The sequence below is a fragment of the Chiloscyllium plagiosum genome, unplaced genomic scaffold (genome assembly GCF_037043375.1).
Source record: "Chiloscyllium plagiosum isolate Xiang-an unplaced genomic scaffold, Cpla_swu_hap1 HiC_scaffold_27, whole genome shotgun sequence".
Taxonomy (NCBI): Eukaryota; Metazoa; Chordata; class Chondrichthyes; order Orectolobiformes; family Hemiscylliidae; genus Chiloscyllium; species Chiloscyllium plagiosum.
The window spans coordinates 87682491-87695316 of record NW_028270165.1 but is presented as its reverse complement, the minus strand read 5'-3'; the positions used below and the strand labels follow the sequence as shown (position 1 = coordinate 87695316).

General features: G+C 43.3%; 1 protein-coding gene across 2 annotated transcripts in view; it reads left to right on the top strand.

The window, feature by feature from the left end:
• LOC122545194 (uncharacterized) overlaps nt 1-12826 on the top strand; it is a 785061-nt gene that overhangs the window by 223137 nt on the left and 549098 nt on the right. The window lies entirely within an intron of this gene.

Here is a 12826-nt window from a genome sequence, read left to right as displayed (position 1 = left end):
TTGCTGCTCCTCAGATGCTGCCTGACCTGCTGTGTTTTGCCAGTGCCGCACTTTCCGACTCTGACTATCCAGTGTCTTCAATCCTGACTTTGATGTCAATGTCTGACAGTCATTCAATCCATTGAGACCGCAACAATTTTCAACTATGGATCTATGAGAAGGAGCAAAGCTTTTGGTTCCTGCTTGAGTGCGTTTTCAGTATCAGTGGGACTGGATGAGAGACCCTACTGTTGCAGCGCACTGAGTGTGCAGCCTGAAACAGATATACGGGCCTGGAAAGTGGAATTCACAGCAGGGAGGGCCTGTACACAATTTTGTGTGCAGTTGAAGCTTTAGCCATGAAGAAACCCGAGGAATCCTGCCCTGTGGAGAAACCGTGGAAGTGTGGCAACTGCGGAAAAGGCTTCTGTTTCCCGTCTGTGTTGGAGACTCATCGGCGCATTCACACCGGGGAGAGGCTGCACTAAGTTTCCAATGTCATGTATCAGATGGAGCAATGAATGACGAGCTAATATCATTTGAAATTGTATATTTTTCAGGAGTGCGGTTACTGCGTCATTTCATCGGCATCGTAATGTTTATAGACAGCACCGGGAGGTATGGGCTGTCTCCACTAGAAATGATGTGGAGGAGCCAGTGTTAGACTGGGGTAAACAAAGTTAAAAACACAACACCAGTTGTAGTCCACTAGGTTTATTTGGAAGCACTAGCTTTCAGAGCGATGCTCCTTCATCGGGTAGCTGTAGAACAGGATCATAAGACACAATTTATAGCAAAAGATCACAGTGTCATGCAACTGATGGGATATATTGAACAAACCTAGAATGATAGTAAGTCTTTCATCTTTTAGAATGGGTTGCAGGTTTCCGTTCATTCATATGTAAACCCCAGAACTACTTTTAAGTCCCCATTCTCAAATGTTTTATAAAGGTTTTATAAAAATAGGTGACATCTCAGCTCATATAATGCATGAAAGGTGTGAGGTTCAAGTCTGTCTGTATCCCATTCTTGCTTGAATCAGACTGGTTCTATTTCCAAAGTAGGAATTTATAAAATATTACATGGATTAACTGCCTGCAGATTGTGCACTTTTTGAGCAAAATTGAATGTATCTGCAAATGCAAATTCACCCCATAGACTATTATCTGTGTGTGAGTGTGTGTATGCTTGGTAAAGTGTGAGTGTGATTGGAGTATAAGTCTGTAAGAGGGTGAGTATTTTGGTTGGGGTGGGTGGTGCATATGTGTGTGTGTCTGAGAGACAGCATGTTTATGACAGAGTTGTGGATAAAAGCGAGGGGTTGCATTTTGCTAAAACAAGGGCAGGACTTGTACAGGTAATGGTAGGGCACTGGGTCGTATTGTGGAACAGAGAGACATGGTGGCTTTCAGGTACATTGTTCTTGAAAGGTGCATTGCTGGGACACAGGATGGTTAAGAAGGCATTTAGCAGCACTGCCTTCATTGTTCACACCGTTGAGATAGGAGTTGGGACATCATGTTGACGATGTCCAGGATGTTGGTGAAGCCACTTTGAGTACTGAGTACAGTTCTGGTCGCCCTGTAATAGGAAGAATACTATTGGAGGGGGTTTGGAAAACATTTTCCAGGATGTTGCCAGGACTGGAGGGATTGAGTTATAAGGAGAGACTGGGACTTTTTTCAGTGGAGTGCAGGAGGTTGAGGGGTGACCTTATTGAGACTTAGAAAATCATGAGTGGTGTCGGTAAGACAAATAGCAAAAATAGCGACAAGCATGTACGGTTACGTCAATCTACAGGAGAACAAAATTGTGGCTCTACTCTTTTTTTTTTCCTCTTAGCATTTGACCAATTAAAATCTGTCAGTAACAGCAGCATCTCCAGAGCATACTGCACATGCTCCTCGGTGTCAGCAAGGTCTGTGCGGGTTAGCCGGTGTCAGCAAAAACTGCATGCTCATCGCTGTCCCCGGAAACGGTTCGCGACCTTCATGGACCAATGGAGAGCATTGGCGGACTGGAAGGAAACTTATCCTTCTGCCAATCAGAGGCCCCCTACTGTCTGAATGTGGAAGGTGGACCATGTCCTTCTGAAGCTGTTGCTGTTCCTCTCTCTCTAAATGAAGATTGAGCTTCACCCCAGACTAACTTCCTTCCTTTGTCCAACATCTGTGAGTATGGCACTCTTTTCTCACCCTCTTTTTCCATTTATTTTTCATTCGGGGCTTCAGTTGTTGACTTGCAGCAACTGAAACGGAAGAGAGTGAATCGGGGGGTGGGAGGGAAGTCTCTGGAAATGTTGGAGAAATGACTACTGCAGATGCTGAAGATCAGAGTCGAGAGTGTGGTGTTGGAAAAGCCCAACAGGTCAGGCAGCATCAAGGGAGGGTATGAAGGAATGGAGACTTTCAGCTTCTGCAGAATGAGAGAAAAAGAGTTCACTATAAATTAGAATTGATCAGATAGGCCAATGGGAGATGGAGTTTAATTTCGAGAAATACATTTCGGTCAAGCAATCCAGGCAGGACTGACTGGGGAGTGTTGCAGAATAAAGAGACCTTGGAGTGCAGGTTCATACTTCATTGAAAATGGAGTGTCGGGTAGACAGAATAGTGAAGGCAGTGTTTGGTATGCTTTCCATTATTGGTCACAGCATTGAGTATGGGAGGTCACGTTGTAGCTGTGCAGGACATTGGTTAAGCCACATTTGGAATGCTGCATCCACCTCTTGTCTCCTTTCTATCGGAAAGATGTTGTGAAACTTTGAAAAGGATCAGAAAAGATTTACAAGGCTGCTGCCAGAGTTGGAGTGTTTCAGCTACAAGGAGAGGCTGAGTAAGCCAGGGATATTTTCTCTGGAGGGTCAGAGGCTGAGGATAAATAGACAAGGTCGTTTCCCTGGAATCAGTGGGGGGGTGGAACTAGAGACATAGGTTTTCAGTGAGGGGAAAGATATGAGTTCTGAGGGGCAACGTTCCCACGCAGAGTGTGGTGCATTTAAGGAATAAGCTGCCATAGGAAGTGGTGGACACTCGTACAATTGCAACATTTAAAAGGCATCTGGATGGGTTTATGAATAGGAAGGGTTTGGAGGGATATGGGTCAGGTGTTGGCAAGTGGGACTAGATTGGGTTAGGATATCTGCTCCGCATGGACAGGTTCGAGTGAAGGGTCTGTTTCAATGCTGTACATCTATGACTCTGTCTATTTGATTACAGATGCTGTTCCTCTCTCTGAATGAAGATTGAGCTTCACCCCAGACTGCAACTATTTTCCTCTGTCCAACATCTGTGAGTAAAATACTCTCTTTTCTCACCCACTTTTTCAATTTATTTTTTCATTCTGGTGTTCAATTGTTGACTTGCAGTAACTGAATGGAAAGGGAGTGAATCCAGGGAGGGGACAGACTCTGGAACATTTGGTCCAGGTCTGTGTCTCGATTGACAATATAGACATTCAGGAGGCGGGAAGAACACAGCAAGCCAGGCAGCATCAGGAGGTGGAGAAGTCGACGTTTCAGGTGTAATCCTTCTTCCGGATGGGGGATGGGTGTAGAATAAGATGCAGATAAAGGGGTGCCGTGGGCAAGGTGTTGAAGTGGGGATTGGTGAAGACAGAGGTACAACCTGATGGTCGATGGGAGGAAGGAATCTGGTTGGTGGCAGGGAAGAGTGAATGGGAGGGGCAGAGGCCGTGAAGGGAGTTGGGGGATGGGAGGGGAGAAATTAGACAACTCCAGGTGGAAGATGAGGTGTTGTTCCTCCAATTTGTGGATTGGATCATTGTGGCAATGAAGGAGGCCAAAGCTGGTCATGTCAGAAAGGGAGAGGGAAGAGGAATTAAAATGGGTGGTGACTGGGACATCTGGTCAGCCTCTGCAGACCCTCTTGCCCTTCCTTGTTTTAGCAAAATGCAACCCCTGGCTTTTATCCACACCTCTCTTGTGCACATACTCTCTGACACACGCAAATACTCTCTGACACACACACATCCCCAATACTCACCCTCGCACAGGCTGATACACCATGACACTCACTTCACCAAGCAAGCACGCATGCAAAAACACACTCACGCACAAACTCACATGGAGACACCTGTGCTGCCCTGCATAGTTTGCAGAAATCTCTTCTCTCCAGAGAATCCCCACAGTGTGGAAGCAGGTTACTCGACCCAACAAGTCCACCCGACCCTCCAGAAAGTAACTCCCCTACCCCCATTTCTCTACATTCACCCCTGACTCATGCACCTAACCTGGACATCCCTGGGCACTATGGGTAATTTGAGCATGGCCAATCCACCCTAACCTGGACAAAGTTAAAAATCACATAATATATTGGGTGTGGGCGTTTGCACTCCCTTTTTGATTTTCTTAAAAACCTCCTCCTCTGCTTTTGGTTGCATTTCAGTCCCACGCTCCTCATCTTCGGGCACCCGGTACGGAGGAGGGAGGACAGGTCTGAAGATCTCCTCGTGGGTCTGCTCCTGGGCCTGGCCAAACTGGCCATCAACAGGTCCAGGCAGCGGGCTGTGGAGGGGGTCTTTACGGCCGACTGCCTGCCCCTCTTCCGCGGTTACGTTAGAGCCCGGGTGTTCTTGGAGAAGGAGCACGCGGTGTCCACCAACACCCTGGAGTTGTTCAGGGAGAGGTGGGCGCCGCAGGGAGTGGAGTGCATTATTTCCCCCTCCAACTCTATTTTGATTTAGTCCCTACCCTCCCCTTCACTGTTTTGATCACACAGCGCTGCCCTTTGATGTGAAGGGCACTGCTTGTCACTGGCCACTCGGGTGTTTTCCTATCTTCCTGGTGGTGAAAATTGAATAAAGATTCGTTCACTTTGTGTCTTTCACTGTGTCTCACACCTGCACACACACACCATGGGTGCTGGGGGAAAAAAATAAGCACTACCGCGGTTGGGCGGTAGTGTGGGGGTTTAAAAAAAAACGGAGTAAAAAAAAATCACATAACACCAAGCTATTTGGAAGCACTGGCTTTCGGCACGAAACTCTTTCATCAGGTGGTTGTGGAGAATAAGATCATAAGGGACAGAATTTATGGAAAAACATTGCAGTGTCCTGCCACTGAAATTATAGATTGAATAAACCTGGATTGTTAAGTCTTCCATCTTTTCAAATGGGTTGCAGGCATCATTAATATGTAAATCTCCAACTTCCTGTAAGGCACTTCTCAACATAACTTAAGGTTTTGTAACAAAAGATGACATCTCAGCTCAGACAAAGCATTAAATGTGTGAGGTCAGAGTCCAAACCTTGTTCTATTTCCAAAGTCAAATTTACAAAATATTATATATGTTGACTGTCTGCAGATTGTGCATCTTTAAGCAAAATAGAATGTATCTGCAAATAAAAATTCACCCCCATGGACTTGTGTGTACACGCACGTGAGAGAGAGAAAGTCTACTTCCGTGCTTACGTGTCTATCTCTATTTGATAAGATGCTTCATTTCTGGTGTAAATATTGTAAATCATAGCTGGGTACTAGCAGTTAGATGTAAAGGAGAGAGGATCCTCAAGTTGGGCACAATCAGAATCCTGGGAGAGCCCTATTTCTGGTTTGCTTCCTAATGAACAGACATTAAGCACTCGCACCTATTTGTTTCTCATGTTGTTTCATTTTTCTTGTTTGATTCCCTGCTATGACTACACTTTTGTGTCTGGTTGGTTGAGAGACTGGGAGATTGTGCATTGGGCTTTAATTGACTGACTGAATATTTTATTGTTCCAGAAGGTGAAAACAAAGAGGGGGTGGGGGTCAAAGCTTCAGCAGAAATCCATTAGAGCTGAGAACAGACTGACATCTTATTCTTTGGGAACAGGGAGATCAGAGGACAGAGAAATGAGGACCTGAAATCAGAGCGGACACCAGACTACCCTGTGGTCAGTGCTTTGATTAGCAGTGGCAACCCTCTACCTTTACCTCGCTTCCCATTTGACTACCCCCTCGATACTCAGGATCCAATCCTTGTCATCCTGAAGCCATGTTTCTGTAAGGAGCCTCAGATCATAATTATTCTCGTGCAGACAATTCATTTACTTTTGTTAAAGTGCAGCACACATGCAGACACACCACTTTTTGTTTCCATTTTTGTGATCATTCAGAATCCAGTTTTGATTGCTGGTATATTTACTCTCCTTGTCCCTTTCTATCATTCTCTGATGTTCATTTCCCACATCACTACATTGCTCACCAGCCTTGATTTGGATTGACCAGGCAAAATTGCTCATCATGTCCAGGGATGTGCAGGTTAGGTGGGTTAGCCATGGGAAATGCAGGGTTATAGTTTCATAGTAATAGAAGCAGGAGTAGGCCATTTGGCCCATCCAGCCTGCTCCGCCATTCATTAAAATAATGGTAAAACTGCCTATCGTCTCAGCTCCTCCTCCCTGCATTATCCCAACTATCCTTAATTAACCTACCATGCAAAAACCTAACCAACTGTGTCTTCAATATACTTAATGAGGCTGTCTCTACTGCTTCCTCGGGCAGAGAATTCCATAGATTGACTACTATCCAGGAAAAATAGTTCCTCCTCATCTCTGTCCGAAATCCAGTCCTCCAAATTATGTGGCCTAGTCTCATCCACCAGCAGAAATGTCTGGATAGGGTAGGGTTTCATCCCTACAGTGCAGTGAATTCCCACTTTCCACCAAAGTCCCATACGTAACTGGATATTAATCCACCGACATCTCGGTGGATAGGCTGGGACTTTTCTCACTGGAGCACAGGAGGTTGAGAAGTAACCTTAGAGATTTATAACATCATGAGGGGGGGAGATGAGGTAAATGGTGGGTGTCATTCCCCACGGGCGGGGATTTTAAGATTAGAGAGCAAATTTTGAAGGTGAGAGGAGAAAGATTTTAAAAAGACTTCAGGGGCAGCATTTTTTTTTAAAAGAGTGGTTTGTGTGTGGAATGAACATCCCGACACAGTGGTGGATGCAGGTACAGTAACAACATTTAAAAGACATTTGGATAAGTACATGAATAGGAAAGGTTCAGAGGGATATGGGCCAAACACAGGCAGGTGTGACTAGTTCAGTTTGAGAACACAGTCAGCATGGATTAGTCGGACTGAAGGGTCTGTTTCTATGCTGTATGACTCTGTAACTTCTGTACTGGACTTAAAAGCCATTTTCTCATCTTCCCCCATAAACATCCTCCTCTTGTTCAAAAATCAAATGAACTCCGCCTTGAATATATTCAATGATCCCCTAACTGCAGGCATCCCCACTTCTGATCTCATTTCCACTTGCTAATATGCCACTTGCATTGCTCGCTGCACCTGACAACTGGCATTGACTGTTTTAGAAGGACGCTGAAGCCCCTTTGTACATCCACACGTCATTCCTGATGAAGGGCCCGTGCCTGAAGTGTCAACTCTCCTGCTCATCGAATGTTGACTAAGCATTTCCAGCACCACACTTTGACTCTGATCTCCAGCATCTGCTGTCCTCACTTTCTCCATATCCCAATATGTCACCATTTAAACAATGCATCTCTTTTCTGCTTTTTTTTTTAAACACAGCAAAGGCTCTAACTTCACATTGGGGTACTGTATTTGCCATGTGTTTGCCAATTGTGGTCTTCGGGAGACAGAGGGTAAACGTGGGGAACGGTTCGCCGAGCGTCACAGCTGAGTCTGCAAAGGCCGACCGGACCTCCCAATCACCACCCATTTTAATTCCCCTTCCCACTCCCTTTCTGACATGACCATCTTAGGCCGCCTCCATTGCCACAACAAACCAAACTACAAATTGGAGGAACACCACAACATCTTCCACCTGGGCAGCCTACAACCTGGAGGACTCAACACTGAGTTCTCCAATTTCAAATAACCTCCTTCCCGACTCCTCGAATCCCTTCCCAGGTTCTTCCCCACCCCTCCCTGCCCCCCAGTGACCAACCAGTTTGTACCCGCTACTTGTCTCCACCTATCCCCAATTCACCACCCTGTTCCCAGCACACCCTTGTTCTGCAGCTCTTCCAACACCCACCCCCAGTCCTGAACAAGGGTGACACCCAAAGCAAGGAACATGTGCAATGCTTGTTGACACAGAGGAACGTATGCAATATGCTCAGTGGTGATACTGGCATTCTTGACAGATTGTGAAGTGTCCAAATGCCAATAGGAGGAAAAAAAAAGTAGAACCACAACTTTTTTCCCCATCTGGCTCGATATTTTGTGGCTTTTCCATCTTGTCTGGTTGCTCAACTTTCTTATGTCTTTTCCCTAGTGTAGGGGGTGAAGGTCTGCACTAGAGGGCCTAGGTTCAGGGTGAGAGCAGAAAGATATAAAAAGTATTTAAGGGGCAACGTTTCCATGCAGCGGGTGGTGCGTGAATGGAATGAGCTGCCCGAGGAAGTGGTGGAGGCTGCTACAATTAAAGCACTTAAAAGGTCTCTGGATGGATATACGTATAGGAAGGGCTTAGAGGCATGAGCCAAGTGCTGGCAAGTGGGACCAGATTAATTTAGGATATCTGGTTGGCATGGACGGGTTGGACAGAAAGGTCTGTTTCCGAGCTGTACATCTCTACCATTCTAAATAATAAAATGTATACTTTGACAAATTACAAACTATATCCATGTTAATAAGGCTCAGTACACCACACACTTCACTAACCATTCTCAACAGGTCCTGCCCCTTCAATGACTGAGGAACATCTGCCTCCAGAATGCTCACCGGCTCCTGCCTGCTGTACAGCCGGGCTGTGTGGCCATGACGCAGCAGCTGCGCCAGGAAGGCGGCGGTGCCCAGTGACGGGTGTCTGCCCCGGGCCGCACGGCGCCATTTTTCTAACGGCCGCCCTCCCGCCGCTTCCCCGCTCGAGCGACTTCTCCTCCCAACCGCCTTCGCCCCGCGTGACGTCTGCACGGGGGGATGGGCGGGGCCGGGGGAGCCTCACCGTCACCAAGCAACAGCCACCTCGCGCTACAACTGCTACCTGAAGCGGGAAATCTGCATTTTAAAAGGGACATGAACATTTAACGGGCTATTTCTGCAAATAAATCGAAATGGACAAAATTACATTCAAAGGGATGTAGGCACATTCAAAGGGATATCTTAATATGCAAAATGACGCAGTCATATCTAAATTAATCTACATTTCGAAGAGACGTTGCCCTATTTATAAGTAGAAATGATGCTTTAAGAGACAGTCATAACTAAAGGGGTAAAGATACAATATCGAGGGACAAGATTGCGCTTCGAGGAACATAACACATTTAAAGGGCATAACTATATTTGAAGGGGCATTTTTATATTTAAAAAGACACATTGAAATCTCATAATTAAAAGTACATGGTAATATTTAGAAAGCGTGACCATGTTCGAAATAGTGCAGCCACTTTATAAGAAAAGGGATTTGGGCTGGGGCGCGGGGGAGAAGGGGCGGGGGGGGGGGCGGGGGGGAGCTAAGACTTAATTAAGAAAATAAGCAAGTTATTACGATTTGGAATGATCTTGAAGGGGTGATGGCAGCAGCAAGTGGCAAACGTTAATACAAAATTCTTGAAAAGAAAATGATTCCAGATATATGCGGATGCAGGAAAATAATTCAACAAAAGAGCCATTACAAATTTATGGAGCAAACAATATCTTTTTGAGAGATATAAATGGGAGCATCAATATTTAAGTAGGAATTCCAATTTTTGTTCTCCTCCCAAAAATCTGTCTTGTCAGGGTGCAGTGTAAGCCAGTACAATTTGTTATGCCACAGTCGGCCTTGCAACTCAACCTCACTGTGTCCTCACCCAATATTCATATGGGTGCTTAGCAGTCAAGTTTTCAAGGGAAAGAGGGGATGATGAAAAATACTGGCTCTGCCAGTGATGCTCACATTCCATGAACAAATAAGTGCTGCACACTGCAGGTGTCAGAATTAAATGATCAGAAAAATTCTGAACTCACTACGAACAGTTTGTGCACAATGCTGTTATTTCTACTTATTCTTATCATTTTGATTGCGATTTAGTCTGTACCAAATTAAGAGCAGCCTTGGTTTACGTTTCATTGGCAATTCTACATGTTGACTTTCCATTATCACAATCTCTTTGACATTCTTATATGTATTTAAATTAATCTTCAGATTGTTCACAACTGAATCACATTACCAGACCGAAAATTCACAGCTTAAAAAATGTTTTGGCATTTGAAGACGTTATTTGGGCAATAGCAATAGCAAATGAAATATCAAAGAAATAAAGTTATGAGGGGGGTGACATATCTTGTTTAACCAAATGCAATGGCAGTGCAGAGAATTTCAGGAATGCGCAATAAATATTCACAGTGTACCCCTTATTCAACTCATTCAAGAATTTCAAATTGTGTTTGAGGCAATTCAATGGCAAATGGTAACATTTGTTTGTTAATACACTCACCATAAATTGTGAATATGATTTTGATAAAAATAATCTGTTTAATCCCAAATGGAGCAATTAAGTGCAACCATTCAATAAAACACTATTTTCATATGAAATAAAATTTGCAATCATTTTATAAAATCTTTACAAAGGAAATATATTAAACAAAATCGCTTTCCTGGGTGTCAATATTTACAACAGTTATGCAGCTATTATTTGGCAATCGACCAACTAATTGAAATAATTTCAGAATAAATTAGCTGTTTCATTATTATACATTGAGATATTTTAATTAAAATGTCACAAAGGAAATCTTGAATACAAAGCAAAGTGAGATAAAATACAAAAGTATCTTGCAGAATTCACTTCAAATCATATCTGTTGAATCACAAAAAGATGATGCTCAATGTACCAAATGATGGACAATCACTGGTAATGATGGAAAAACATTGTAAAGAATGTATATATCTCAATTATATCTTAAATGAATATTTACTCTGCCTTGGACAACAACAACTGAAAAGTTTTTTTGACAAATTGAAAACTACAATAGCAAAGCTTTAGAAAATCCTCCACTGAGCCAAATCTTGAATAAAAGTTTTTTTCAGGAAATTCTTTAGAGATTTCAGGCTTCTACAGCTTCAATTAGCTGAAGAAAAAAATGCATCTGGTTGGAGACATGAATAGAAAAGATTCAGAGGGCTATGGACCAAATGCTGGCAATTGGTCACTAGATTAATTTAGGATATTTGGTTGTCTGGACTAAAGGGTTTGCTTCTGTGCTCAACAACTCTATTTCTACATAGTCAGAATCAATTTCACAAAACTAGAATTAGGCCATTCATCCTTTACAGCCTGTCTTGGGCTGTGGCCTAACTATGCATGTTTCAATGCAAGTTTCAGAAAGATTTCAGCAGCTCTTTTCAAAAAGTGAACATGCTTTCAGACTTTAACAATGTTTCTGAATATATCAATGTAACTATTCTCAATGTTAAAGATCAGTCATTTCAGAATGTCATTTAAACGTAGAGCTTTTCTAACAATAGGTGTGAATTCTGTGTGTGTCCCAATATCGAGTCAGACTGACATTGTTGTTCGAAAAGCTCTGCATTTAAATGACATTCTTGAAGGTAATTTGAAACAAGTTCTGGGATTAACATACCAAAGAACAGAAGCCCATTCTAAAATATGAAAGATTTAATCTAAAATTGTTTAGTGAAGGACATCTCCATGACCGTGGACTCCTTTGGCTATAAATTCTGTGATCATGACCTTACTGTCCACGACCAGCTGATGAAAGAGCAGCACTCTGAAATGGAGTGATCAGTAAAAATGTCTCATTTGGATCACCCAAGGTTAGAAATGGAAGCATATCTCTTCAAGGTTACAGTTTGATTTGCCCTTTCAACGTTCTTGAAATTTAAGGGGTTCCATTGTCGGGTTCAATTCTGATCCATTAAAATCAGTATCCAGTCTCATCGGAGTGCAGAACCAACTCAACTGACGGAACAAACAAAACAACTTTTCCGTTTGCTTTTTAGATGTGACATCTTCTCTCCCTCTCTCTCTGGTGACCCAACAGGACTACCAGAGCTGGAAGTACCATTCTTGAAATACGATTGCTAACCTACAGTTTTCTTTTAAAGGATTTAAAAGCTGCTAGCCTGATCTCGCACAAAGCACAAAAACAGACTGTTCACTCGTGCCTGCGCAGAGGAGAAATTTCAGGAGGAACAGATCACAAAATAACAACTGTTACCAGTCCCACAACACGTATTTCCTTGGACAAAGTTAAAAATCTCATAACACCAGGTTATAAACCAACAGATTTATTTGGAAACACTAACGTTTGGAGCACTGCTCTTATCAGGTTGGTTGTGGAGAATGAGATCATGATCATGGCATTTATAGCCAAAGGAGTCCAGTGTCATGGAGATGTGATATATTAAACAATTTTAGATTAAATCTTTCATCTTTTAGAATGGGTTTCTGCTCTTTGGCATGTTAATTCCAGAACTTGTTTTTAATTACCTTCTCAAGAAAGTCATTCAAATGCACAGCTTTTCTAACAATAGGTGTGAATTCTGTCTGGGTCCCAGGGTTGAGTCAGACGGACATTTTTCTTAGAAATGTTGTGCATTTAAATTACATTCTTGTGAAGGTAGTTTTTAGATTAGGGTGTAGGTTAGGCTGGATTGGCCATGCTAAATTACCCTTATTGTTCAGGATATGCAAGGTAGGGTGGATGAGCTATGAGAAATATGAAGTAAGGGGGTGGGTCTGGGTGGCAATGGTGCTAAATGCCTTCTTAACCATCCAGTCTACCAGTTCTTTGCAGGTTGCATAACTATGTATCTGAACCCTCCCAGGTCTCCGTTTTAACTATACAAGTCCTGTCCTTCCTCGTTTTAGTAAAATGCAATCCCTTGCTTTTATTCATACCTCTCTCATATCCGCACACATGCTC